The following is a 26,498-nucleotide window of genomic DNA, read 5'->3' on the forward strand; positions in this document are numbered from 1 at the left end:
TATCATTGCGGCTCAATATGCCAAATACAGCTGTTAATATGGAGCTGGTGGCCCCCGGTGGTGGCGGTGGCAGCGGCAGCAGAGGCAGCGGTGTCGAGATGACAAGTCGTAGGCGACCCTCTGCACATGAAGAGGGAGATGTCTGGGCCTGCATCTGCTCTGACACCCATTTGCACACACTCATCCACAGTTTCTGCATGCCTGCCGCTCTGCCAGCAGCACTAATAATCAAGTGATGATATGGAAATGAGGACGGCGTGTGCAGTGTGTGCAATGGCGGTGGAGTCAACTACAGTAGATATTTCAGCTGAGGACATTTTACAGCTCAGCCAAGTGATTTCATTTTAACCCCACACTATAATTCTGCATGAAAAATATGAGCCTACAAAGACATAAGGTGGACAGATATGCAGTTGTAGAAAATTATAGTGTCAATCAGAAACAGTGGGAGTACGTTCTAAGAATGATAAGAGGATAAAAAGTCTGAGATTTATTGTTAATTACAGTATCAATAAAAGACTATTGTATCTTGTAAATGGTCACATGGTTAAATAGATGTTTTAGTATGAGTTAACGGCAGGCCTGAGACTTGTGGCTCGGTCGGTCATTGAATGGACAAATGATGAGTAATAGAGAGGTTTTTACATTAGTCTTGTTATATCTTTATTTTTTACGCTTGCCTTTTGTTTTTTGTCTTTGCTAATTGTGTTGTCCCATTATCTGGAACTTTCCTGAAAGAGAGATTTTAATCTCAAGAGCCTATTCTGGTAAAATAAAGATAAATAAATTAATCATACAATTAGACTTAAAAGCAGGAGTTGATTTCAATTAAGGAAAGCCCAGGATGTTTTGTTTTTTTTACAAGGATTCTAATCACAGGGGAATGTCAAACACTACAAAAATAATTAGTTAATCAATTTCAAAGAGAGTACAGTACATGTGGAAAACCTTTTAAAATAATTCCTGCACTTAGTAGTTTGTACCACAGTGGAGCAGTGAATATGAATGAATTTGGAAAAAGCCAGGCGAACGAGTACATTACACTAGTAAACAGATGTCTGAGAGCTTCCAGTCTCTGAAAACCACCAGTGTGGTTCACTGAATGAAAAGATGCGCTATATGCACAGGAGGAGCCCCTCACTGCCAGCCCTGCTGTGACAGGTAGATGATAGCTCTTTCTCAGCCTCAGCTCAGCTGTCAATATGGATGGATGGGTTTAGCAGCGGGAACATGGGAAAAAATGGGGAACAATGACAGATTACTGTGTGATATTATGGCGATCACTACAAAGGGGGCATAAGGACCGTCATCATATGAACAATAAACATATGCACTGCTTTTGAGTGTGTGTTACACCAATTGTGTAATTCAGTGCAGGTCGAGTAGTCTACTGTTAAAAAGACCACTTTTTTTCTCTATACTTATGGTTAAATCAACCTCCTTTTTTCTGCGAGAACATCCAGTAAAAATGGAAGACTAATAGGACCGATCAGCTCGACTGGGGCTTGGATGCTCTGTCACAGCCCCACTTTGTGAATTACAAAAAAAAACATGTATATTAAGACTTAATCTAAATGAGAACTGACATAACATGTAGAGTTGTGTCATAAATTGAAATCTGTAGTGGTGTGAAAAATTGATGGATGGAAGAAAAAAAAGGTCTTATTCACAATGACAATCAGATGTGTGAGCAAAACCCCAAAGGTGGAGCTAGGGAAGTAAAAGACACAAATGAAAGCATAAATTTGTGCCCTACAATGTAAAAATCAGTCATTATGCAGGGCGTGAGACTTCTGGAAAAGAAATTACTCTCCTAAAATGGCGGTGGAGTGTGCAGAAAATCCAGGGGCCCACTTACCGCTGGGTTGTTTTCAAAACCTCTTTAGCTTCATATCTTCAGCTGCTCCAGTGGCTTCTACTTCTTCTCCTTCGTCTTATTACTCGCTCACTCGTACCTTTTAAAGTAGATAGAAAAAGGGGGAGAGGGAGAAAAAAAAGGGAGAAAAAGAGGGAAAATGAAAGAGAAACATTAATGAAACGGACTACTAAATGAACTGCCTCCTCAAGTAGTAGGTGGGGGAATTCGGCAAATACTGAGATGAGTTTCTCTGTCTATCTCTCTCTCTTCGTCTTCTTGCCCTCTATGACCACAGGACGACAGTTCTCAGGCAAAGAGGAGGCTTGCCGCTGATTGCCTGAGAGCAGTGGAGTGCGAATCTGCATGAAATCCCGCTTGGCTTTTTTTGATCATTTTCTCCTTCACATCTTTAATCAGCCTGGTCTGAATCTGTGGATGTGTGTGTGCGCGCAAATGTGTGTGCGTGTGTGTTAGTGCGTATGTTTGTGGGCGAGTGCACGAGTGTGGTCAATGCGTGTTTAGAAATTCACCCACGTGCCGCATATACACGGATCCATAAATGTATGGTTACTATGGGAACTTGTGTACATGGGGGGGATGTATTCACATTTGCGTGTCTCCATTAATAATGTGTGAGTGGGCATTCATATGTGTGTTTATACTAATTCTGTGAATTCAACCACTTAAATGAGTGCGGGCACTGGATACCAACAGTGATTTTTGTGTGTTTGGACATGTAGCCGTGCGTGTTTGGTCGAGCTTCTATAGATCTGGAGGCCATGTCTACTGCGCCGTAGCCTCACTCGATACTCAGTCGATATTCTCGGTCAGGTCTGCAGCTGTGGGCGGCCATGAGTCCACCCTAAGGAGCCTCCACTGAGCAGCTGAGGAAGGTTATCTCCAGTGAAAGGTCAGAAGAGCTCATCATTACCCTGCATCCAGAGTCTCCTTCAAGATAACGATATGAATATCGTTGCTGGAATGCACGACAGAGGTGCAGTCCATTAGTATGGACACTGAGGCTCCTGCGGGCCAGCAACCCCCCGAAATGCATTACATGGCTTGTTAAATTTGTGTTGTGAAAAAAAAAATAACTTTATTGATTTTTGTGCTAAGTTTATGTTGGGAAGAGGGGAGTTGAAAACATAATATTTATGCGAGTACTGCACACCAAGATCAAATTACTATGCAGATAGAGTGCATGTAATTAGAACACATAATTCAATCCCCAGTGCACATGACGTGGTATCATCATTCACAAGCCCTGCTATATGTTTTCATGCATTTGAAGCTTGAATTATGCTAACCGCTGGCTGGTATGGTCAAGTGCTCTGTTTGTGTAAGCACTTCAAATCTGGACATGCCTACACATCTGGGTGTGGCGCTGATATTTAACAAAGTATTAAACGATAAAGTGTTACTTGTGCATCAAATTAAATGGCTTCTTTCTCAAGAAGTCACAGCAAAAGTTAATGTCAGTAAGACCTTCTGTCCTGTCTCTCCTCAGCCTTATGTTATTGACTTCCTCCTTCCTCCTTCCTCCACCTCTCCGCCTTCGGCTCATGGACTGGGCGCTGCTTGTAGACAGTCTCCCGGCATCCTCTGTGGGCATTATTACCTCAACAGCAGACGGTCAACATGATCCTTCATTCTGACAGGCCACTGGGGTCAGCTCGGCCCTCGCTGGCCAATCAGTGTCAACTAACAGGCTGGATGCAGAAGGATCCCCTGGTACACTGACTGCAGCACAGGGGAAAGTACGGAGTGGATGTGTGTATGTGTATGTACGTGTGTGTATCTGCGTGTGTGTGTGTGTATGTGTGTGAAGCGAAGCCGGTTGATGAATGTCAAACACAGCACCTGTAAAAGTGTGTGCGTTTGTGAGGGTATGTAAAACATTTTGCACAGGGAATGTTTGCATTGCTCCTGTGAGTTTGTCTTGAAGTAAATCAATGTGTGGCTGTTTAGACACATGAGCATGCGCCCGTTTGTCAGTAAGAGAGTATGAGAGGAAGAAAAAAAAAAGTGAGGCACATTCTGCAATACTCCCTCCTCCCACACGCCTGGCTGCCAAGACGAGCGCGGGGGAATTTGTTTAATGTACAGCATTTATTCACTGCACACACGCTGTTGCACTACCGCTTCCTCCGTCGCATGAGACACTCCCTTGGCTGGGCGAGTCGCCATTAATCAGCCGGAATGAAGGGTTAGCCGAACAGCACGGAAGCTAAAATCTGATCCTAAATCACCATCTAAGATAGCGGGAATCTCGCCCCGGCATCCTCAACAATAGCACACAGGTGAAAGTGCCATACTCAGACTCCATTAGGGCTCTTTTTCGTCGTGGAAGGGTGGGTTGAGTTATGCTTGGTCCACTCACGTGGAAAGCAGCTCTGGTTTGTTTTCTCATGACCCTGCAACATATTGGCATTGAGTTTAGTCACCGTGCTGAGACAGATGGCCGAGCATCATGGTGCACGGCAAATTGGGAAATGAAAACATGCATGCTCAGAAATGGGTCCACGTATTTTTTCTTCAGCAACGTGACCATATCGGGTTGTTTTAGAATAGAAGAACGTTGAATTGAGATGAATTAAGCATATAGGCCAACACAAAAAAAAAAATCCTTCTGTGCGAACATCAACAGGTCTGCAGGAAAAGTAAAACACACACACACACTCGCACAGCCCAGTTTCTACCTTGATGTGACAAAAGTGAAGTGATTCTTTCATTTTGAATGTGAAATGTTGCCATGGTAGCACCTGATGTCTTTCCTGTCCTATCCTTACCTTACCTTCACCCATCCACCTCCACTCTTTCTTATTGTTCTCCAGATATTGGGACTGATATGCCCCAAAGCAATTAAAAAACAGATCTTCACCACAGAGTAAGAGGAGAAGAGAAAAGGAGGGAGTGGGGGAGTAGGAGAAAATAGGTGTGAAGGAGAAGGGGAGGGGAGGATGGGAGCAGGAAAGAGGGGACAAATGTGGAGTTGAGATAATCAATAGAATGGGGAGGCATTGGGTGAGGAAAAAGGAAAGGAGAAATAAGAGGAAGGGGGAGGACGAGTTCAGAGTGGGGTGAGCAGACAGTTACAGAGGAGGAGGAGGAGGAGGTAGGTCCAGGAGGAAGAGAGGAAGGCAGTGAGGAAATGATGGGTGAACACAAGGTGAGGGGAAAGACAGAGGGGAAGACAGGAAGAGAGATAATAGGAGGAGGAATAGAGTGGAAGTGACAAATCAAGAAATAAGATCCGAGATAAAAGAGAAAAAGGACAGAGGAGAAGTCAAGGGAAATGATGAAACAGAAGAGGAGAGGCTAGATTCCGTACACAGAAAGTGTGGCGAACGGAGAATCTGAGCAACCGACTCCGAAAGTTCAACTGCTCTTACAAATGAGCACATGATCACAAAATTAAAGCGATTGTGTGATGGTACTACTTAAAATCTAAGCAGGCACCGTAAATCCCTGGCTGAGGAGATAAGACTCTTAACGCACTGGATCCTGGACTGAATTTCTGTGAAACTGATAGGGACATGCAACATCATCATTTCCCCTTTCCCTTGGAAAAAAAAATCACATATTTGTGAAACCATCAGGAGGAAGTGATAGTATTACAAACTTGTCTCCATCCCCATGACACCGTTTACCTTTGACTGGTTTCACATTTGTATGCCAATGTCATGCAGTCGCATTGGATTTTGCTCAAACCGCTCAACAAATGGCTGTGACGGTGGATTACACAAACAGGGTGTCTGTCTGCTCATGTGCTGCGGTGAATCCACTTGTTCCGAAGCCAGGTGCTAAGTATTTAATATTTTATTTACCTGAACGTTATTCAGCAAAAGCACACCTCCTTCCTTGTAATACAATGTTATATTTTTATTCATATCAAACAGAAAATAAGGTTCCTACGGCATACCTCTCTTTTTCAGGAATGTAACATTCCAACCATAACCGTGCAAAGAGAAATGCACTTAATTGAATTCATAAATGAACTGACCTCAGCCCTGTTACATATACAATGTCCTGGGTTCTGCTGCTATTAACGTGGTATTTTTGAAGCACTTTGACTTTGACTTATTAAAAAAAAAGTCTGCCGAGATGGCAAAAAAACAGTTCTGATTAAAGTAACAGAAATGTCACAAGTGGAATTCTTTCAGTAGCTGTCAACAGGTCTGTGTGCTCTCAGGATGCACTGTCCTTGAAAAACGGATCATTCACTGCTCCGGTTAAGAGCATCGGCTAAATGCCGAAAAATTGCAAATGTAAAAAAGGAGAATTGACCTTATGGAAATTACTGTTTCGATTCAAAGCCATTTAACAAGGCGCAGAAGGGCCAGTCAAGGCCCCTTTGGGCTCTGAGAAAGAAATAATGAGACATTCATTGGATAATAACCTCCTTTAGTCATTCAAATGTATTCCAATCTACTCCCACAAAATACTGCAAATGACCACATGTCTACATGTCTTCCTTGTGCCTTTCCTTTGTTTAGTACCATTATATCCCTCTCCAGCTACACAGCAAATTAAACTAGTTGTTTACTGCACTCTTCCAAAAGAGCTTCAGCAATGTTTTTTTTTTTTAGAAAAAAATAATTTAACCATAGTTTAAAAAGGCCTACCTCTTCTTTTTGTTTATTGCAGAAAGATTGAAGTGTTTGGTCATGGTCAGTGTACATTCTATAACCTTCACTTCTTGTGAGGAACAAAGAAACACCAAAAATCTGAGTTGCACACACACATCTAACATCTCAGTTAATGAGCTTTTCTTTGCAAAGTCCCTCAAATTCATAAGAAAGCTGGCAAGAGTTACCTTCAAAACAAACTCCACATTCGACCAGAGAGCTTTTGTCCTGCAACCTCATTATTCCCTATGGCTGATAACTAATCCCTTTACCTGTGAGCTCTGTCAGAGAACCTCTACACTCAAACACCGCAGTTGTCAGATGAAACACTACTGCGTGAGCCACTCTGACTTAAGTTTCATTAGTGGCGGCCTGTTTTGTGCAGATAAGTGCAAAAGCGTCCATTATACTAACATGCTCTCAGCAAAGCCCTGATCATAATTACTACCATTCGACACTGACAGTGGTTAATAAGTCCATGAGGTGACCTGCCTGATGCACACCTGCACACACGTCATTTCATAGTGCTTACTGCAGTCACACATGTACTTTTTTTTTCTTGTTTTGCATGTGGATATAATATTGTGTGTGTGTATCTGCGTGCTGTGTGTGGTGACTGATATTCAATTAGTTCACCTGCCACCTCAACACGTCCCCAGCATTCTAGCGCTGAGTAAATCAGCTCGCCTGACAGCACACAGGTCGATATTAATATTAACGTCTCCATAAATAATGTTATTGTAGGGCCTCGTGTTAATGGTTCATGATATGATGGGCATGATAAAGGAGAGCGCATGTTCCATTGTGAAGGTGCAGAGGTTTAACAGCGAGAGAGGGACGGACATAGATCGACGGACTAAATCCCTTTCGATGTCCTTGATAGGGACGTTGGTGACATTGGGTTGGAAAGGCGCCGAGATAGTCACAGCTGTGCTCCCCAGCCTGACCGGCGAGGGGGTGGGGAGGCTGTTGCATATTAAATTGAAGAGAATGGGAGGCTGCTGGGACTGGACATAGCGGATTAATTATTATAAATCATCTCCCAGGCCACATGTTTATGGCTGCTACTCAAACTGTTGTCTGACTATCAGATTTCCATCTCGTACACTGCAGTGTGTGTGCACTGTGTGTGTTTGTGTGACAGGAGAGGTCCAGACTTGAGTAGAAGAATGCCTTGGCTGTTTTGTGACAATTGCCAATATTTCATTCTGACAGCAAACATATCACGGTAACATCTTTATGTGGTTACTGCAAATCTCCGGATTAGCCATTTGCGGAAAAGAGATGACTGTCATCAAACCGAGACAGGGTGTTTGAAAAGTCAGCTTGTTAACTTGACCTCCTGGCCAGAAGTAGGGCATCAGTCAATCCATTTAAAAAGGGGCCAAAGCATCAAGACCTGGGTGAAACACAACATTCCTGTGGGACAAAAACGCCCCATTTTTAATCTCAGCATAGAGGAGTGCTGCAAAATTACGTTTTCAGTTTTCACTGCGTGGGATTTGCTGAGAAGACATGCATTTTTTGGGTTTTTTTTCCCGCTGCATAGCTATACAGTTTGACATATTAGTTACTTCTCACATCCTTCTACCTCCAGGCATTTGAGCAGGTCCACCCGTTCACATGTGAAGTTCAAAGGAAGCTCATCAGTTGTTGCAAAAGGAAGAGATGAGTTTTGCTCATTCACATGCTCCTCCACACTGACAGAATTTCATCATGCAAATTCAAAATGGTGATGTTAAGGTCACAAGTCACAAGCCTCCCTGAACCCTCTCTTAGCTGTGGCATAATTTGTGGCCTAAGCAGAAGAACACTCAAAAAATCCATGCCTTAAAGGAGCCATTTGTGAAAAGTCTTGCCATTGCTACTGTGCACTACATGGCCACTGTTAGCATTAGGAACTGTTAATGTATTGTGCAGCTCTAGTCAACACTTTCTTATAATGCACTCCTTGAAAGAAGCTACTTTCTTCAGGGTAGAGTGGGCTCGCTGGTTAGGAAGTTATCTTCAGTAGAAGACAATAATTGATGAGCAAAACAAGAGCAACCCTCTTACAGGTGGTGGAGAGTGTGGCTTCCCAACAGCGTCAGCCATTTTTGCATACACAATATGCGTTTAAAGGTCCAGCGTGTAATACCGGGCAACGTTTATTGGCAAAATCTGAAAATACTGCCCATGAATATATTTGTGTAAGTGTATAATTACTATAAAATAAAATTTGTTTGGTTTTCATAGCCTTATAATTATTCTTTTATATATACATATAGCCCTATAGCAAAGGTCTTGCTTTAGAGAGTGTCAGCCCTAAAGTAAAATCCAGCCAGCCAGAGAACATGTTTCGCGACTTTTGTGTGCATAAATAAACCCAAGAAGAGGAAGGTGGACCTCTCACTGATAACCTATAACATATCGTAATATGGTTTAGATCTTCACCTCATCGCTCGATGCTCCTGAAATATTCCTAGTCGTCCCAGTCGTGGAAAGTGCCATTTCCGCACAAGTTTTTTTTGTCCTCGGAGGCCACTGTCACTTTGCCGACTGGAGTGTTGAGCGTGAGCGAGTGAGTGCTACATTCTAGAATCTGAACGCTAGATGTCACGATTTTCCCTCCATTTTACACACTGGACCTTTAAAATACACAAGCAAGTTATTAAACACTCTTATACTAGACACTACAGTACAAAAGAAGAGAAAAGATGGGCCAGTCAGTATTAAACAGCTGTAAATGCTAACATTGTCACATAAAACCTTGAAAAGAGCTCCTTAAGAAACACTACTAAGTTTTATTCCTATCTGCCATACAAACTCTCTCCTCATTCAGTGTAGAGAAATCGTTTCAGAAAGAGTGACAAACGTTTTGTTATTCCCTCGCAGGCAACAGCTCGCAAATAATTAAATGACTGAATAAATCACTGCAGAGAAATATTAATCAGCTCTTATGCTCATCTGTGAAGGAGGAGCCGGCTGATGGACTGCATGGTGATTGGTGGGGGGAGGAAAAAATGGGTGTCCATACAGAGACACACACACACGCACACACACCTTCTCAACCATTGTGGAAAATTCTGGGAAAGATTTCTAAACTGACTTTGTGTCATGATGTCACTACCCATCCGTATGCATACATACACACACATACAGACACACACACACACACACACACACACACACACACACACACACACACACATACATATGCACACACAACCTCCAATAGCCCCGGACCGGGGGTTTTGCAAAGCCCGGATCATCCCCGCTAATCCACACTCATTAAGGATGAACTGCATGATAGCGTGCCACCACCAGCAGCCTCCGCAGCCCCAACACCACCCACCCCCACCCCGTTTACCCCACTTTCACACACATACACACTCGCCCCACCACCGTGGATAAGTGGCAGCTTTGATGGAGATTTTAATAAATTACTGCAGATTGTTGTATTGCGTGCTTGTCGCTGCTGCCTGAGCAAACACAACACCTGCCGCACCTGTCGACGGTAATCAGGCCCGGTTTAATTAAGAGCGACAAAGCTTTTATTTCATGCCAGCGAAGGTGACGTGCGTTTGACCAAGGGAAAGCTGAGCACTCTTTACCGCGCTCTTCAGAGGAGTGTGTCTTCAAACGGAAGAGCAATTCGAGATGAGACGAGCTGTGGGGTGACAGAGCTGGCGAATCACTTTACTCTGGTAAAATGTAAAAGGATTCAGAGTTTTAGCAAAACTTCAAATCAATTATTCAAACACTTTCATTGTTCCCCGGGATGGAGGAGAAATAGTTTCTGCACTCAACAGTTTTTACCCGAGGATCGGAACATAAATAGAATGTTCATCCTCAGCGCTCCTCCACATCGCTGAGAAGGTCACCGTCGAGTCGAGTCTACCTACAAGCCCCTTGGGCTGAACAAAAAATGCCACATGGATACTTCCCTTCCAGCCCGCATGCCTCCAAAATAACTCTCCCTCTGTGGGGTTCTTAAATAAATTACAGATATGCTATCCTCCCAAGATGTGATCTCTGTTCTCTAGCACAAATTAAAAATTTAAGCCCATTTAGATTGGTGCCCAGTGTAACTTGAAGCGGTGTGGTTGCAAGGGGCGATATCCAACCAAGAGTTGTGTCACAGCAGTTCTTAGTAGTGATGTTTGTTGCTGGGAGTCTCGCATCCGGGAGAGGAAGCAGGGTGGCCTTGATGTGAGAAAGAATATCGTGTAACTCAAAGGTCACAGGCCCGATCTCGCAGCACAACGCCGCTCCTACCCACAGCTACGTGTCATGTCAAAGTGTCACGGCAACAAATGCTGACTTACACTCACTCCGTGTGAATCACTCCATGTGAGAGTGAGACCGAGCAAAAAAGCCTGAAATGTAAAAATGTACAACTTCAAAGACTCTACTTTGAGCGTGATTGAACTATGTGCCAGTTTATTTTCACCCAGCCTGCCCTCCTACTCTTCAAAGTCACACACATACACTCTCACCAAGTTCAAACAGTCAGCTTAGTCACATGAAAATGAGACGTCTTGTACAAGTTTAGGCTGCAGGTGCTCAAGCTGGCTTCTTGAGCTGGGTGTGTTTTTATGAATCACAGTTAGCAACAAAAGCTTTATAGACCTCTGTGCATTCAAATGAGTTGAACGTGAGAATATTCTCAAAATAAATAAATAAGTGTAGATGTTGGTTTAACAATAAGAGTGTGAAATTACACTATTTACATGCTATCCTTTACTAAAATGCATGACAATAAGCAAAAAATTATTAAAATGTAAACATTTCAAGTATCCAGATGTGAAGTGCCTGAGGCTTAAATCCACAACCACAATGGTCACATTTGACAGTGAAGTTCTGTATAGAAATGAGTGAAAATAATCACATTGATATGAATCACTCAAATCAATTAATAAACTAAACAAATTCATTTGTCCTTCCAAAAACAAAAGGCAGCGTGCCAAGGGAAACAGGATTACCACCAATCTCTAATGCCCGACTATTAAAAATAAATAGAATATTAAATACACCAGAGGATTGCCTGGGAGTATTGCACATCAGCAAGGCATGTCCTATTCATTTAGTGTTATATAGATGGGTAAAGACCAAAAAGGCTAATTAGGTGGGGACTTTTTACTAAATAAACACCACGCAGGAGAACAGGAGGAAGTGTGTGAAGTAAATGTCCTCTGATCATGAAGCGGCAGAGAGCTAAATAAATGAGTTTGTATCAGAGTGTGTGTGGTGGTGGTGGTGGTGGTGCAGGAGGGAGGAAACAATTTACTTAACTCAACCTCACTATGAACCCAGAGCATGCGTTTTGTCGTTTGACCTTCATTAACATCTTCTATTCATTGCTCCAACCCTAGTGATAAATCAGGAAATGACTGCTATTGTATCTTCCAGCGGCATGTAGCAGAGCATTCTCCCCTACCTGACTTTCATTAGCTTTTGTCTCTTTAAACAATAAGCAGCATTTCAATCGAACACAGGTTTTGGTAGGTGTGTTTTTAGTTTGTTTGTTTGCTCGTTCATGGGGAAACTTTGCTAGCAGAAATTAAACTCAAATTAAATCCAGAGGGAAAACAGCTGAGATCCACAAAGGGAACACAATCCCTTTGTAATATGAAGTCTACTATGAACACTTTCACGTAAATGTGAGGTGTGTGATAAAAAGCAACACCTTTAACCTCAGAGTAAATGTAATTGAAGGGGGATCCTAAGAAAGCCTAAAGGAAAAAAAACAAAACAACTAAAGTTGTCATTTGGAAAAGTAGACTTTCCACAAGTAGGGGTGGGGGTGCTCTCCTCCATTGAGGCACTGCTGGATTAACCTAATCAGAAGATTAATCAGACTTGAAACACTAGAGGCTGCGCCGGTGGCCTCTTTATCCGACTGTGCTGGGCAGCAGAATTAGGATAGAGAGCAGGGAGATGACGTTCCCACAACCTCTCTCTCTAGAGCTCTCTGCTTGCCAAAAGACCTTAGAGGCAGAGGGGGATATCAGAGCTCCCAGTTTGCCCAGACTGCCTGTTTAGAATTAGGTCCCTCTTGCAAATGAGCTTATAAGTTTAGGATTTGAGCTCTACTGGTGCTGGTATCATGCAAAGCAAGGGTACAGCTGGGTGTGGGTATACAACCGAGTGGAATAATGAAGTTCATCTTGAAAAAAAAAAAAGAAAAAACTGTGCAAAAACATCATGAAGTCAGCAAGAACTCTGTTTACATGCCTGAAGAATTTGCTGAGATATTTTCAGCAGTTTCCTAATTTTGCATCTTGGTCCTTAGTGCACCAACGTGGTAAGACACAAAATGAGTCAAGCCACTCTATAGCATCAGTATCATCAAAATGACAATCTACACTTCACTTTTGACATTGTTGTGAATGTTATACACAGGGCCCATATTATGCAAAATCAACTTTATACTGGTTTTGTAGTGGTTATATGGAAGTACCGGGAGGTGATGTCACTCGGAGTCAGCTGCACTTCCAACTGACCCGTTTGGGCACACGATCTCAAAAAAGTGAAGCAATCAATTAAGGGAGTGAACCAACTTTTTTCACCTCCAGGCGTCATAGAAAGGCCACGGGAACACGTATACCCCCCCTGCGCCAGTCCAGCAGCCAAAGTCTGAAGTTATCGACTGCAACAAGCAGCATGAGCATTTATTTTCCTTCCCTTCATCCGAGCCTCGCAAGAGACAGTGGCTGGAGTTTCTTCTGGACTGGCTGGAATATTCTTTGAATATTCAACCCCACCCCACCCCACACACACACACTCTCTCGGAATAAGAGCATGTCTGAACGAGGACGGAGTCTCCTCTCCTGGCATAAAACCACATCAATAATTCTCCAATATCTTTTAATTGAACAACTATTGATCATTCATTCTATCATTGCCAATCTCTATTCCCAATGTCAACATCAGTACATGGTACTGGTAGCGAGAACCACACCCTCTCCCCGTGACGGGTGTGGAGTGGACGTGGTTTAAACATCTCATTTGCATTTCAGGGTGCAGACAGAAACGGCTCATTCTCAGGAGAGTTCTGGAGAGCCACTTTTTGATTACTGAGAATAATTTGGGTGTGGTAGGACCACTTAGACCTAAGAACAGCATAATATGGGACCTTTACCATCAGTCATTTATACCAATTTAGCGACTAAAAACTTATCAGAGGCCTAAATTCATTCTAGTGTAAATTTACCCATAGCTTAACGTGTATGCTAACTCTTCAAGGGCACTGCTCAGGAGTGATTGCCGCCTCTTCAACACAACAGACATCAGAGTATCAGCCACTATTTAAGTGCAATCCTCCCTCCTTGCGGGGATTTAAAGACCCGATGAGCCGATTGCCCTCGAAACTGCCGGAAATTAGCTCTCGCTGTGCCATGTTTGTCTGACCCTGTAATAAAGGATCAAATCTAGGGAGAAGGCCCGGCGTTTTATTTTTTTAAGCCTGCGACCACATGTTCATGAGCAGCCCTTGGAAATTTGGCAGACGGAAAAAGGTATTTGCGGTCAATCTGCGTCGAATAAATAAATAAATAAATAAAACGTAGTGCGTACTTATCTGTCTCCATCTGTCTGCCTTAAATTATGCTGCAACTAATCTCACCACCTAGGTTTAGCAGGGGGGGTAGGACTGTAGCACAGGCCCATGAGAAAAAAACAAGAGGAGCCTGCAGTGTAAACAGGGAGGGCATCATTGATTCCAGCTCTCTGGTAGCCAGGTCATCGATTGCAGGATACAGCTGTGATACTTGGCACACCTTGCTGACTCCAAACACAACCTTGAATCTGCAGCCAACACGGAGCATTTTTCTCCTTCCTTTTGCCAGTTGATCAAAAGATGCAGAGAAGAGGAGAGGAGGTGGAGGGATCCTACACTGTCCTCACATAATTGTGTGGGTACATCATTTTTCAACCGCAGCTTTGCTTCCCCATCCCCAGGAGGCACTTTCCTCAAACAGTAATCATTATGTTATGGAAGCAGCTGCCGGGCAGGGTTGAAAATGCAACTGGAGACGGTGAGCGGAGGCATATGCTCCTTGGGGTGCGAAGACACACACAAAACGGGTGAGCCACCAAGGGGGACCGGAAGAAGCAAGCAAAAAAAAAAAATAGTGAAAAGTGAATGAAGGCCCGTTTTTGATCTTTTGTATCCGCTGGAGATTTATCGATCCCAGAATCTCATCAAGTCTTCTTTTGGAAGGTTAAGTAAAACACAGACATCAGAGATCAGTTTGTTTTCTTTGCACCCCTCCTCCGCACGTGCCCTTCCTACGTCCACTGTTCTATTTAAAGATTTGTATCTCTCTGCATTCAATACAAATACACTTAAAAGAGAGGAAGAGGACAGAGAAAAACCACTTTAAACAAGTAGCGGCACGATACAGCTAATAGCTATCTGATCAGCCGGCGTTTCATCTTCGCCACATTATCTCCAAATCCAATATTGGTTCTTCAAACTCTCACTCTAAAAAAACAAAACAAAAAACAGGATTGTTGTATCTAAACTGAACTGCTCTCCTGCCATTTATGCATCAAAGGCATGGTATTCCCTCCCCCACCCCTTGTCTCCTCTATTCCTACCAAAGCAAAGTGGAATACATATGAGGTGAGGCATACACATCAATATCTGGTGAAAAATTACAGTTTCTCTGTACGTCAGAGGCTTGTCTATCAATGTCGGTGTTGTCATTGACTGACAAATTCCAGGATGCCACTGATAACACCTTGAAAAATGGACCCCACTCTTCCTTCCCCAACAACCAATACATCTCCCTGTGTCTCCCTGTTGTCACTCCTATTATATTCTATTATGTGATATGATATCACACCTTGGTTGTGTGCAACCAGGAAGTGCTGTGAAAAAACAGAAAGGCATTATGGGTATATGAAAATAAAAAGGGAGAGGGAGAATAGAGAGTGATCCAAAATCTCCGGGTCAAATCTAAAGGGATTAGACGTAATCCCTGTCACACAATGATGCTGAATGCGTCAGTGTCACCGCTGAGAGGCAGCGATACAGATAAACAAATATAACTGGTCACATGTTCAAATGGGACGACTCAAATTATTAACTCAACATTTGGAATTTGGAAGTGAAAACCAAGGTCAAATGTGAAACCAGAGTCTTTGGAGGGGAGGAGAGCGCACACCGGCACACATGGTCAAGACCTCTGTCTATTTCCGAAACCTTGGTCTTGTTAACACAATTTTATTAAATCTTTTCATGCAACTAAGGCTACGAGTGTGCCACATCCTGGCTCCTCTAAAAGTGAAACCAGGAAACACTATGGCTCTGCTTAACATAATGAACAGTTTGCTCTCAGTGGTGACATTCCACCAACACTTCTCTAACCTAAACACAATGGAAGAGATGATTAAAACTTGGTGAATTTAAACAGCATAACCAGAAAAAACAGACAATTCACTTTCCGTGACTTTATGATTTTTTCACACAGCTTTTTAACTATTTTAGCTGATTTGTCTGAATAGGTAGCATATTTTAGTCTGTACTGGACAATGTTGCTATTGAGGGAAAAATGTCTTGCGCATTAATGAAAAATAAACTCTTGCCAAAACAGCAGTCATTTAGTATTCTATTTTTTTTTTTTTTTTTTAAATTGGACATCAGACCATTCTGGCCTTGACAGAGGCGTTTTGAACCACCAGTAGTTGAAGTGGGAAATAAAAACGTGGCACAGGTATCGCTAAAAAAAAAAGAACATTCACATTAAATTAACCTTCCCTCGATAAAAAGATTTTTTTTCACATGCAACAGTGATGAAACTGAAATCCTTTGCAACCACAATGATCTATTAAGACTTTTATTCATGGGTCTGGTATGACCTTTTAGTAGCTGAGGACTGGTGGCCCAAAGGCATGACAGCTTTAGAAAGGAGCATGCTAATGTTAGGTGTGGCTTGTGCCCCTTGGTGCTATTTAGCACAGTGTGATGGGAGTTCATCTCCTTCACATCCTGCTTGTCTCTCTGTCTGAGAGCGAGTACAGAAATAGTCTTTGTCACCAACCACACAGCAGGGCACCTTTCACACACCATGTCCAACACGCCTGGACGGAGGCACAAATATGTGTGCCAATGTGTGTAGCTTTGCAGGGTATTGTAAGCTACTGAGTGCAGCCAGTGAGCTTCTATATTATTCTTTTAATAAAACATGCTGCACGTTGTCCACAGCATATTTACCAAAATATATCTTTTTTTTCCTTGAGCCATGAAAGCAGCTCTTAGCCTTTTTGTTTTTGAGACAAGTTTATTTTTTAAGAGATCCCACATTAAAAGGACAGTGAGAGTCTCCTATGAGTAATTTAGCAAATTTTGTTCAGTTAAATTATTGATTTGGTTTAGTGGGAGGGAACAGTCCTGCTGCTGTTGGTATAACACAGTATACCCTCGATTTTTCATTGAAGCCGTTTGTGTAAGTTCCCATTTTCATAGCACTTCACCAGTGTAATCTGAACTGAGCCAAACTGTGCACAAAACTCAAATGGGAAAACAGTCAGCACTGTGCCAGCTCAGTCTGGAATGATACAGTAGAGCAGAAGAAAAATGATCTGTGAGGGTGAGGGAAGCAGCAACAGATAAGAGGATTACTCCATTATTATCTACCCCAGGGGCTGTTACCCCAGAGCAGAGCAACATGGTTAAAAAAGGGCAAGACCTTGATTTTTCCCCCCTCTGACATGCTCCCATCATTTGAGAGAGGAGGAGTTGCTACATGACATACTATCCCACTCTGCACAGGGCAAAGGCATGTGTTTTTAGCCCAAGCTCCAATGCAGCATCCTGAGGTGTGACCTTGCTCTGCTGTCCAGCCTGCCTCTAACCTTCCTCCAGAGACACCAGATGGATGGACCTGATATCTGGTTTGGAATTTGAGGTTAAGTGCGGCTTCCACAATCTGGGGATTTCTGAAAAAAACCTTTCTGAGGCTGAATGTTTGTTATTTAATCAAACAAAAGGATGCATGTAATTGAAGAGACACGGATACCTCATAAGTTAAATTATACTTCTTGAAGGCCAGACATAATTAAATTCCTGTCCAGCAGAATGACATCATTGTGAGTTATTCTCAGTATGCTGGTATTAGGGTCAACCAGGGGTTTTCGCAGTGAGGCATGATTTCATAAACTAAACTGGACAAGCTTCCCTTCCTGTACTTACTGTATGAGGAAAGACAGGCAAGCACTGTTGTGACCATAAACATCTACATACTATATATAATCACACAAGTAACCAGTCCAATCATGTTCCCTGCAAACATTACAGTATGATCCCTGCAGCAGGTTGAATCATAAGCGAGATATGGATAATACTGTGTGTGGACATAATGTCGCTTATGTTGGCAGATAAATCCAGGTCAGTATATCTGCTATGAGGTCAGCTATATCAGCTATAAAAACTACATGTTTGCTCCTGGACCGACAACTGTCAAAATCACTGAAGTTATCACTGAAATAATACCGCATTATGAAATTATCATAATGGAATAATCTGTCCCTTCAGGGCCACCAGGCGTCTCACCAAGGTCACAATCCGACATAAATTACACATCTAGCCAGACAACCGTGTTTTGCTGTGCAACTTGAATTACATGTGTGTGGGCAATTGAGGCAGGCCTCCCGGTTAGGTTTAAACAAAGACATCAAGAGCGTTGGTGTCTCCACGTCAACACTGAAGCGATAATTACTCTCATTCAAGCAGAAAGCTCATAGCACAGGCGGGAATTAATGGGTGTTAGCTAGTGCCTGTGTCTTTGTAAAATAAACTTACACCAGCTGTCTGAGCCTCCATCTCACAAACGGCAACTGCCTTTCCACTCCAATTCAAACGCGCATTTTGCCTCTTAGCCACGGTCGTGCCCCAGCCATGAGCACCATGTGTATCCTTACTGCTGCTCTGAATTTCATTGTTGGGTAATTTGCTGATGTTCCTGTCCTGATAAATTTACAATAAGTAAGCATGGGATTCACTGTTTCGCTCAAGGACACTGGGAGAGGAGGACAAGCTGTTGATGGAGGAGCACAAACAGCTGTGTAGCCTCCTCCTGACTACCCACTGATAAACATTTCATATTTGTATGTTAGGCATTTCCTTGCTGTGAATACACCTTTTGGAGCTTTGCTGGTTTTGTAGAAATAATCAAAATTCAAATAATTAAATGGTTAGGTATAGTAATTAAGGCATCCCATTGCCAAATACAAGACTTGATTTCAGACCTTTGGACTTAAGACTAAGACTTAAGTCCTTCATACTATGTGAAAAACATATTTTTGTATATTTTTTCAATGCATTTCAAAATGACATGAGGCTTTTTCTATCTGCAAGCTATCAACACAATGTCAATGTTTGTTGGTGTTGTTTCCCTAGTCTGTTTTAGTCAGGGTCGTCATCATGATTAAAAGAAGCAGTTTTTAGTTAAAGATGGGAAAAGATTGCATGTATGGTTCAGAAGACTTTTGCTTCACACAATTGCTATAATCAATATTTCCTCTGGAGGTCTTTCTCAGGCTAAAATATCCTATTGGACATTTGAACAGATGACAAATGCTGTTATTTTCTTGTCTCTAAATCTAGTTGCTGATATCCAAGATCCAAATTACTGCATTTGAGCCCAGCGCTGGCACTGGCAAGCAAGTTCTGATGTACAGGTTGCATTCCCTCACCACCATGGTGCAGTGTTGTTAGCCAGATCAATTTTTTTTTCCAGCATTCCCGAAACCCCAACCTGACCCTCCTCTGGCCTTAATCCCCAACAATAGATTAACCCCTGACACTCCTCACATTACTGTCACTTGATAGTCAGTTTAGTATCAGCATGGGACAATGCAAGTCAAGAGTAAGCTGACCTACAAAAGGGAACCACAAGGTCATAGGTCCAAAGGGAGACCAAGTCCAGATTCCACTCACTGCCTCTTTTTTTTTTTTTTACAGTGCAGAATGACATAATTTAAAATCACTGGACTTACATTGAAGGCCAGACTGAAACCATCTTTTAAACATTCTCCATTGGTTAGGGTTAGGGTTGGCCGACTCGACGCGCTGGTTCGGGCCAGGATCGCCTGCGTGTGTTCACAACACACACATGCCCACAGCAATGGGGCACTGATAATCATGGTTTATGCAAAGAGAGTGAAGATGTGGGGCAAGAGATGTGACGTTGCCCTCACTCAAGCAGCCCTGCCACACCTCTTCACAAACTCAAACTGAAAGGAGACACTTGATCATTTTAACACATCTTTTCTCATCAAAACTAGCAGATGAGAACAAAGAGTGGACCTTGCTCAAAATGTGGTTCAAAAAATATTCCTAAGAAAAAGCAGATGTAGTTAGTCATGAAGAATGCGTGTTTTAGGGAAAGGACAAGTCTGTCTGGTAGGTGGAAGGATGTGAACACAGTTGGCAGCTGAGAAAGCTCAGACGCTCCAGTGCGCAAGTATATGTTACCATCAGTGGGGAAAACATGCAGATTTTGATTATATTAGGATAGACTGGATTATATTAGATTCAACTTTACTGCCATTGTGCGGAGTGCAGGTAGACAGCTGATGAAATTGAGTTAGCATCTAAGCGTCTAAGTGTAAAAGCATCATATTATTTATAGATAAATGCAGGTGTAGGTATGTGCAAGCAAACCTAATGCTGTATTTTACAGTACACACAGTGTTACTGACAGCAGAGAGCAACATATACAGATCAATATATTTAAAATGTTACCCTATGTAGAGCATAGACAAAAGACCTTTGGTTGACTGTATGCACAGTAGCTATGGGTAAAAGTAATCGGAACATGACACATCAGGCTGTGCAAGACAGAGCAGTGTAAATATCAGTACTGAAAGAGTAGAGTAATGAGTGCAATAACGCTTAGTGTTGTGGTGTGGAGTTCAGGAGGGTCACAGCCTCAGGGTAGAAACTCCTGCTGGAGCCAAGATAAGATGGGATGCATTCTAGATGGCATTTATGGTAAAAAATAAATGACTGACGCACCAGGTGAGGATTTAGAGGAATTTCTTGAAACCTTACGAGGGATTAGGATTGTAAATAAGCCATAGCTAGAAGTCTTATGTTGGACTAATTGCATTTTAAATAGATGTAACAATGCCTACATGAATTGTTCCTGACAAATAAACTGATCCATTGATGCAGTAAGTCCAATGAAGAGGGATATGCTGACATGAAGGTAAGTGCTGTGTTTAAATCAACAAACCACTATTGCAGCGTTTCTACCAAGTAGCACCAGCTCAACTCCAGTACCAGCCAGGTACTATTCTGGAGGTTTTTTCCATTACAGGACATACCGCCTATAGAGTAGCTGGTCATCATAGCGACGCTGCTTACTAAAATAAAATGTCATTTCATAAAGACTAATCTGTTAATTTTAAAACCTTTATTTACTGAAATGTGGTGATATCTGTACATAGATCCACTGAGGCACCACCTGAGATGACCTGCTGGTCCCATGGGCGGCTCTTGACATCGCCAAAAACTTTGGAGCAAATTTCCCAAAAAGCATTATTTGGATAAACTGACCACATATTGGGTATCTATGGTTACTATCTCTCATGAAAAAATGTTAAAACTTAATGGAATGACATATTAACTAATTAATTACTAATTACTTAATTAAAACAGCTTTTAGATCTTTGTGCATGGAAACGCAAAAAGGGCACATAGTCGAGTCAAGTCAAGCTTGTACCACGTAGTAGAAATGCGGCTTATAAGAACTGGTGCTGTCCATGTGGGTGAGGGCAGAGTGCAGCGCTGTGGAATTGGTGAACTCTGCAAACTAAAAGCATTTTGCTGTGATGGGGTGAGTGTAACACACCAGCACGGTTGTAGCAGTGTGGTGTTTCAATTCTTCCAAGATGTGTCAAAGTCTTGAAGCTTCTCAGGGTTTTGCATAACCATTGTGGTGAATGAGACATTATGGTAAAATCTTAGAAGCCTGTTCCATTAGTAGTGGTTGTTTAAGTCCCCCAAAAGACCAAAGGCCTCATTTAGGTGCAAAATCTGCAGCTTGCTTATAGTAGCTTGAAGGTCTCCTGTGGCCACTTCAGCATTTGCATCTAGTGGTGCATAAAAGACAGGGGAGAGCAGTGCATTTGGGAGCAATTGTATTGAGGAAAATGGAATTTCCTTTCTCTCTTTTACAAGGCAGGTGACCTTTGCACTCTGGGTGGTTCTATACTCTATTTCTCCATTAGTACATGGAGACAGACAGGCACAACACACACAAAGGTTTTTTGCAATTTCTCTCTAAAGAAGCCCTCCTAATACACACACAGGCGCTCACTGTCCAACAGTCAATATTTTCTGAAGGATGGCCTCCCTCGAGAACTAGCAGGCAATCTGAGGGGGACCCTGCAATGAAAGGGCCCGTGATTGCATTCGACCGTAGCCCTCACAAAGATGTCGTACATCAAATGCCAACAGATAAAAAGCCATCCTCGAAGAGTTAATCAGCGGAGTGGCTTTCATGGCCACGCCACAATTTGTCTCAATATCATGAAGAGAAGACGGTCTCAAAAAAGAAAAAAAAAAAGGCAACATGAATATAAATAAATACATAGTTAAATTTGTGTTTCATGTAGCACTGGATGTGATGTTATCTCAGGCTACTCCATGGCTGCAAGTGATGCTCTGCTTTTATCTTAACATTTGCCAATATGGTCTGACCTTGAGAGTGAGCAAGGTGTGTGTGTGCGAGCGAGTGTCTGCTTTTGTACACTGGCGAGCGTGTGTCAATGCCTGAGAGTGCATTGATGTCCCCCTCCCCTCTCATTTGGGCTTGAGAGCCTGACCAATTTGCATTCTGAGTCACGGTGGAAATGCCTGCACAAGAGGCTGTTTAAGCATTTTGCATACTTGCCACCTCGCACCTGATAGGATGGGCTGGTGTGAATTTCACGGAGCGGCACACTGGGTGAGAATGAGGCTTGATCACGATAGCTGTTAACCCCCCGTTTCTAACCCCCTCGTACAAGCCACCACGTTTCAATCAAATTAATACGCTGGCCTCACTGATGCCAGGGAAAACCGGCAAAGAGGTCAATGGGGGAACAAGGTATTTAACCCGGGCGAGAAGCTTGCCAAATACTCCAAAATGCACAGTGAGCCACTTGAAAGATTTACACTTGGATGACTGTTTCAGGGATTATCCAGAGCTGAGACGACTGAATCCCGGTGTCATTCAATCTTGTAGTTATAGTATGGATTGTAAGACATTTTTTCCGGGATAAATCTTAAAGACACTAAAATGAAAAACAAACATTAATGATACTAACAGCATCTGTTTATATTGGTAACCTTGGTATATTTTCCCCCTAGGAAGCTGATCGCTTTCTGAGGTGGAAACTGCAGAGATCAATATTGTAGGCTCAACTTAACAGTGTACTTCTTCAATATGGTTTATTGCAAACAACTGAAATAGGCTAAATTGATTTTTAGAATATCACACTGATTTGTAATACTTTAAGGCTGGGCTTCATCAGGGATCACTTAATACTGTTCAAGGGAATATGTGTTAGGCTTTTAACCTATTTTCAGAAACTGTTATTATTGGAAGAATCCTCTGTTCCTTTCATACGTGCATTAGCGCTTGGTATGTTATCTGCATTCTAACCTTGTTTCAAATCTCTGTGTAGCAGTCCATCCACCTTGGCAGTGGACAGGCTCGATTATGTTCAAGGCTGAAACATCCCAGGGGTAAAATTCTTCATCTGTACTTGGAAATCTAGACGCTCGTCCCTTTGCTCTCAGGACACGTCGACCCAGACCGTCAGCATCAATTGTGTCAGTCTACATTAACAAAGCGTCTGTCATCATCCATTTACCTACACTTTGAAGGCCAGACACAGCTCTACTGTAAATATTAAACATGCCCATGAGGTTGTGACCTTTATATTGTAGCTGATCTCATTTTGAGTCACACTGAGCTGCATAAGGTTGCAAAAACTCAAAATGTTAGATGTTGTGCGTTTTCAATGTCCTTTTGTGGAAGAATATTAGAGTGTTACAAGCACCATTGCCCATCAGAATCACTGTATTACTATTCACTGTCTCTGCACAGGGCTATCGCAGCAGATACCTGTAAACAATGATCAGTGTTTGTTTCTTTCTTTCCAGCCTGATTCTTGAAACTCACACATAAAACATGCACGTCTCGTCACAGATCCCCAAAGGTACTGTGTCCTTGGGAGATCGAAGTTTTCGTGGAGCTGTTCATCAGACATCTGCTAAGCGCCTCATCATGAAAGCTCCGAGGTTTATTCCCTTGCGTTGCCGTGCCAAGAACAACTGGCAGGCGCCAAGAAACCTTCCACTCTGCCACCAAGGTTAGGTGAATGACAACGCTGAGTTACTGAGACACGAGAGAGGAAGGAGGAGGCGGCCGCAGAGGGAATAAAAACAGGACAGGTAGGCTGCAGGCACGTCCATCTGTATGTTTTGTCTGTCCCATTTCACTTGCATCCTTTTCTCAAATTCCTAGCTGCATCTGCATCCCCCCACCCCCACAGCCCAGGTTTTCCTTCCTCTGTCTGTTTATGTTTTCTCACTGTGACTTTCAAAGCATTCACAGCACAAAAACAATGTTCTTCTCCCCCCCCTCACAGTCTTCTCTGTCTAACCTACTTGTCCCCATCTCTCTCTCACCGACTCTCTCTCACGTCAGAGCTAATGCTGTTTCTGCATTATTAATCATCAGACAACAAGGACCAACAGGTGCTGCAAATAATCCAAGGGAAGGTCACACAGGAGCACCGGCCCGTCCAGAAACCCAACCCATATGCCCTCCATTGTCTCTTTAATTCTCTCCCCAGTGTTTCACTAGTTTGTTAGGGAGACTGGGGACACAGAGCAGCCTGATATAATCCAAGAAATTCCTATTGACAACATAATGACAGGCTATTAGCAGAATATTGTCAGATTTTTGTATCGATTAGCAGCACTGTGATCGCAGGACATAACTTTACAACAGCCAGTCACACTGATGCATGTGCATACTGTATATGACGTGCACTGATGTAACTCTGAAGATTGCTTCTGTAATATTTAAAGGGATAGTTCAACATTTTGGCAAATTGGCCCATTGCCATAATCGCTATAGTCATAGCAGTAGGTTCGTTACCTTTATTTGTCGGTGTAAGCTGTTTTTAGAACGGCGGAGCGAAGCAGCTGGCTGCTCAGAGCTACACTACGGAGGCTAAAGGAATTTCTTGGTTTCCCTCATCAAACTCATCAAATACACAACCGAACAACTCCAAAACGCTCTGGTGGACAAGTTGTGACCTGCACATTCACCACGCTATGAGATAATAACACAACGTTACGAAACGGAGCCGTTTTCGAGGTAAACACAGGGTAAATATAGAGTCTGCTTGCTGAAAAACTGTCCCTGAACGCAACGCGCATCAGCGGTTTTGCATGAATTTACCTCTTAAACGGCTCCGTCTCGTAACGTTCCGTTATTATCTCATAGCGTGGTGAATGTGCAGCTCACAACTTGTCCACGACAGCGTTTTGGAGTTGTTGGATTGTGTATTTGATGAGTTTGATGAGGGAAACCAAGAAATTCCCTTAGCCTCCATAGTGTAGCTCTGAGCAGCCAGCTGCTTCGCTCCGCCGTTCTAAAAATAGCTTGCTCCAACAATTAAAGGTAACGAACCTACTGCTAAGACTATAGCGATTATGGCAATGGGCCAATTTGCCAAAATGTTGAACTATCCCTTTAAGCAATTTTTGATGACTAGAATGAAGAGAGAGAAATTCAACATCCATCTTATAAATAACAGTTCCCAGGTATAGAGGAAAACACTTGCACAAACCCCAGAAAGAAAATCACATATTCATCAATGTAATATTTTTTTTCAGGTGAAAAATCAAGGCCAAAAATGTCCACTACAATTGTGACTCATATCACAATTGCAAAACCTATTCAGCAGAGCATACAGTAACAGGGAATTATCAGCGCCACAACCAATGGATCCATTTGTTTGGTTTTGAGTGAGACAGACAGTAACGTTTAGGCAACTAGCTGATGCTTGATTAACGAAAATAAGTGAAAGAGTGAAGGGCATCTTTTGTTCCCTGAAGAGACAGATTTTTAGGTTACTACAAAAGACAGTAAATCTGACATGATGGCATATCTGGGTTAGTTATTCAGGAGGGGATTGTGGGAAGAATGGCTCCACTGTTCGAGACTGCAAACCCATAAAAATAAAATGATTTTGGGCTTTTGTTTCTGTGTTTATTTTCTGTCTCTCTTAAATATAATTTTACAGTAACTTACGCAACACAATACGCAAAAAAGCCGGATGAGGGGGAGGATAAATCTGAGGATGTAATGTCACGTTACAATTCTGAAACAGCTAATCAGTTATGACTCATCATTGAAAATGGCTAAAATGGGCCCACTGTCTTGTCATCATCACATGGTTGCTGATGACAATTTCACTGCAAACCACAGACTAAACATCAAAAGCAAAAAAGGCAGCAGAAAGAAGGCTTTTAGACTATGCAATTTATGGGAAATTGAGGCTTTTTTCCTATAAACAGCAGTGACCTCTGTACAGAGAAATCCATATAAGACAAAGAGTATTTATTAGCTTCTATATTATTTATGGCTTTCTTTGGCATACTTTAAAATAACAGATTCAAAGAGAAGTAGGGGTGGCAAATGCACAAACTCCAACTTTTAAGAAAGAGACAGTGCATCTGCCATGTGTGGAGGGAGAACACGAGGAGCCATACCGAGTGCCAAGAGATGTATGGGCTGTGGGATATGCAAGGGATTCCCCCAAGGGGTCTCTGGCCTGTCGATAGGCTACAGCCTTTCTGTTGGAATCCAGGCAGAGAGACGAGCCATCCATCAGGCCTCAACTCACACTACATGAGGCAGAGGGAGAAAAAAAACGGGATGATTAATGTGCCTTCTGTGTGGTCAGCCTCCTTCCTCAGCACACACACAAGCAAGAGGCTCAAATGTGAACTCTCA

At 42.6% G+C, this 26,498-nt stretch overlaps 1 protein-coding gene across 11 annotated transcripts in view; it reads right to left on the reverse strand.

Moving 5' to 3' along the window:
- ptprsa (protein tyrosine phosphatase receptor type Sa) overlaps window positions 1-26,498 on the reverse strand; it is a 256,606-nt gene that overhangs the window by 208,769 nt on the left and 21,339 nt on the right. For 6 of the 11 annotated variants that reach the window (XM_085774645.1, XM_085774642.1, XM_085774637.1 and 3 more), the window contains exons 2-3: window positions 26,255-26,389; window positions 1,859-1,955 (exon numbers count right to left, since the gene is read on the reverse strand). The gene's annotated coding sequence lies outside the window, so the exon portion shown is untranslated. The remainder of the gene's footprint in view (window positions 1-1,858; window positions 1,956-26,254; window positions 26,390-26,498) is intronic. The other 5 variants (XM_085774644.1, XM_085774641.1, XM_085774638.1 and 2 more) reach the window with 1 other exon arrangement.

The sequence above is a fragment of the Trachurus japonicus genome, chromosome 4, assembly GCF_045865225.1.
Source record: "Trachurus japonicus isolate A0001 chromosome 4, Traja_1.0".
In the NCBI taxonomy this organism is placed as follows: domain Eukaryota; kingdom Metazoa; phylum Chordata; class Actinopteri; order Carangiformes; family Carangidae; genus Trachurus; species Trachurus japonicus.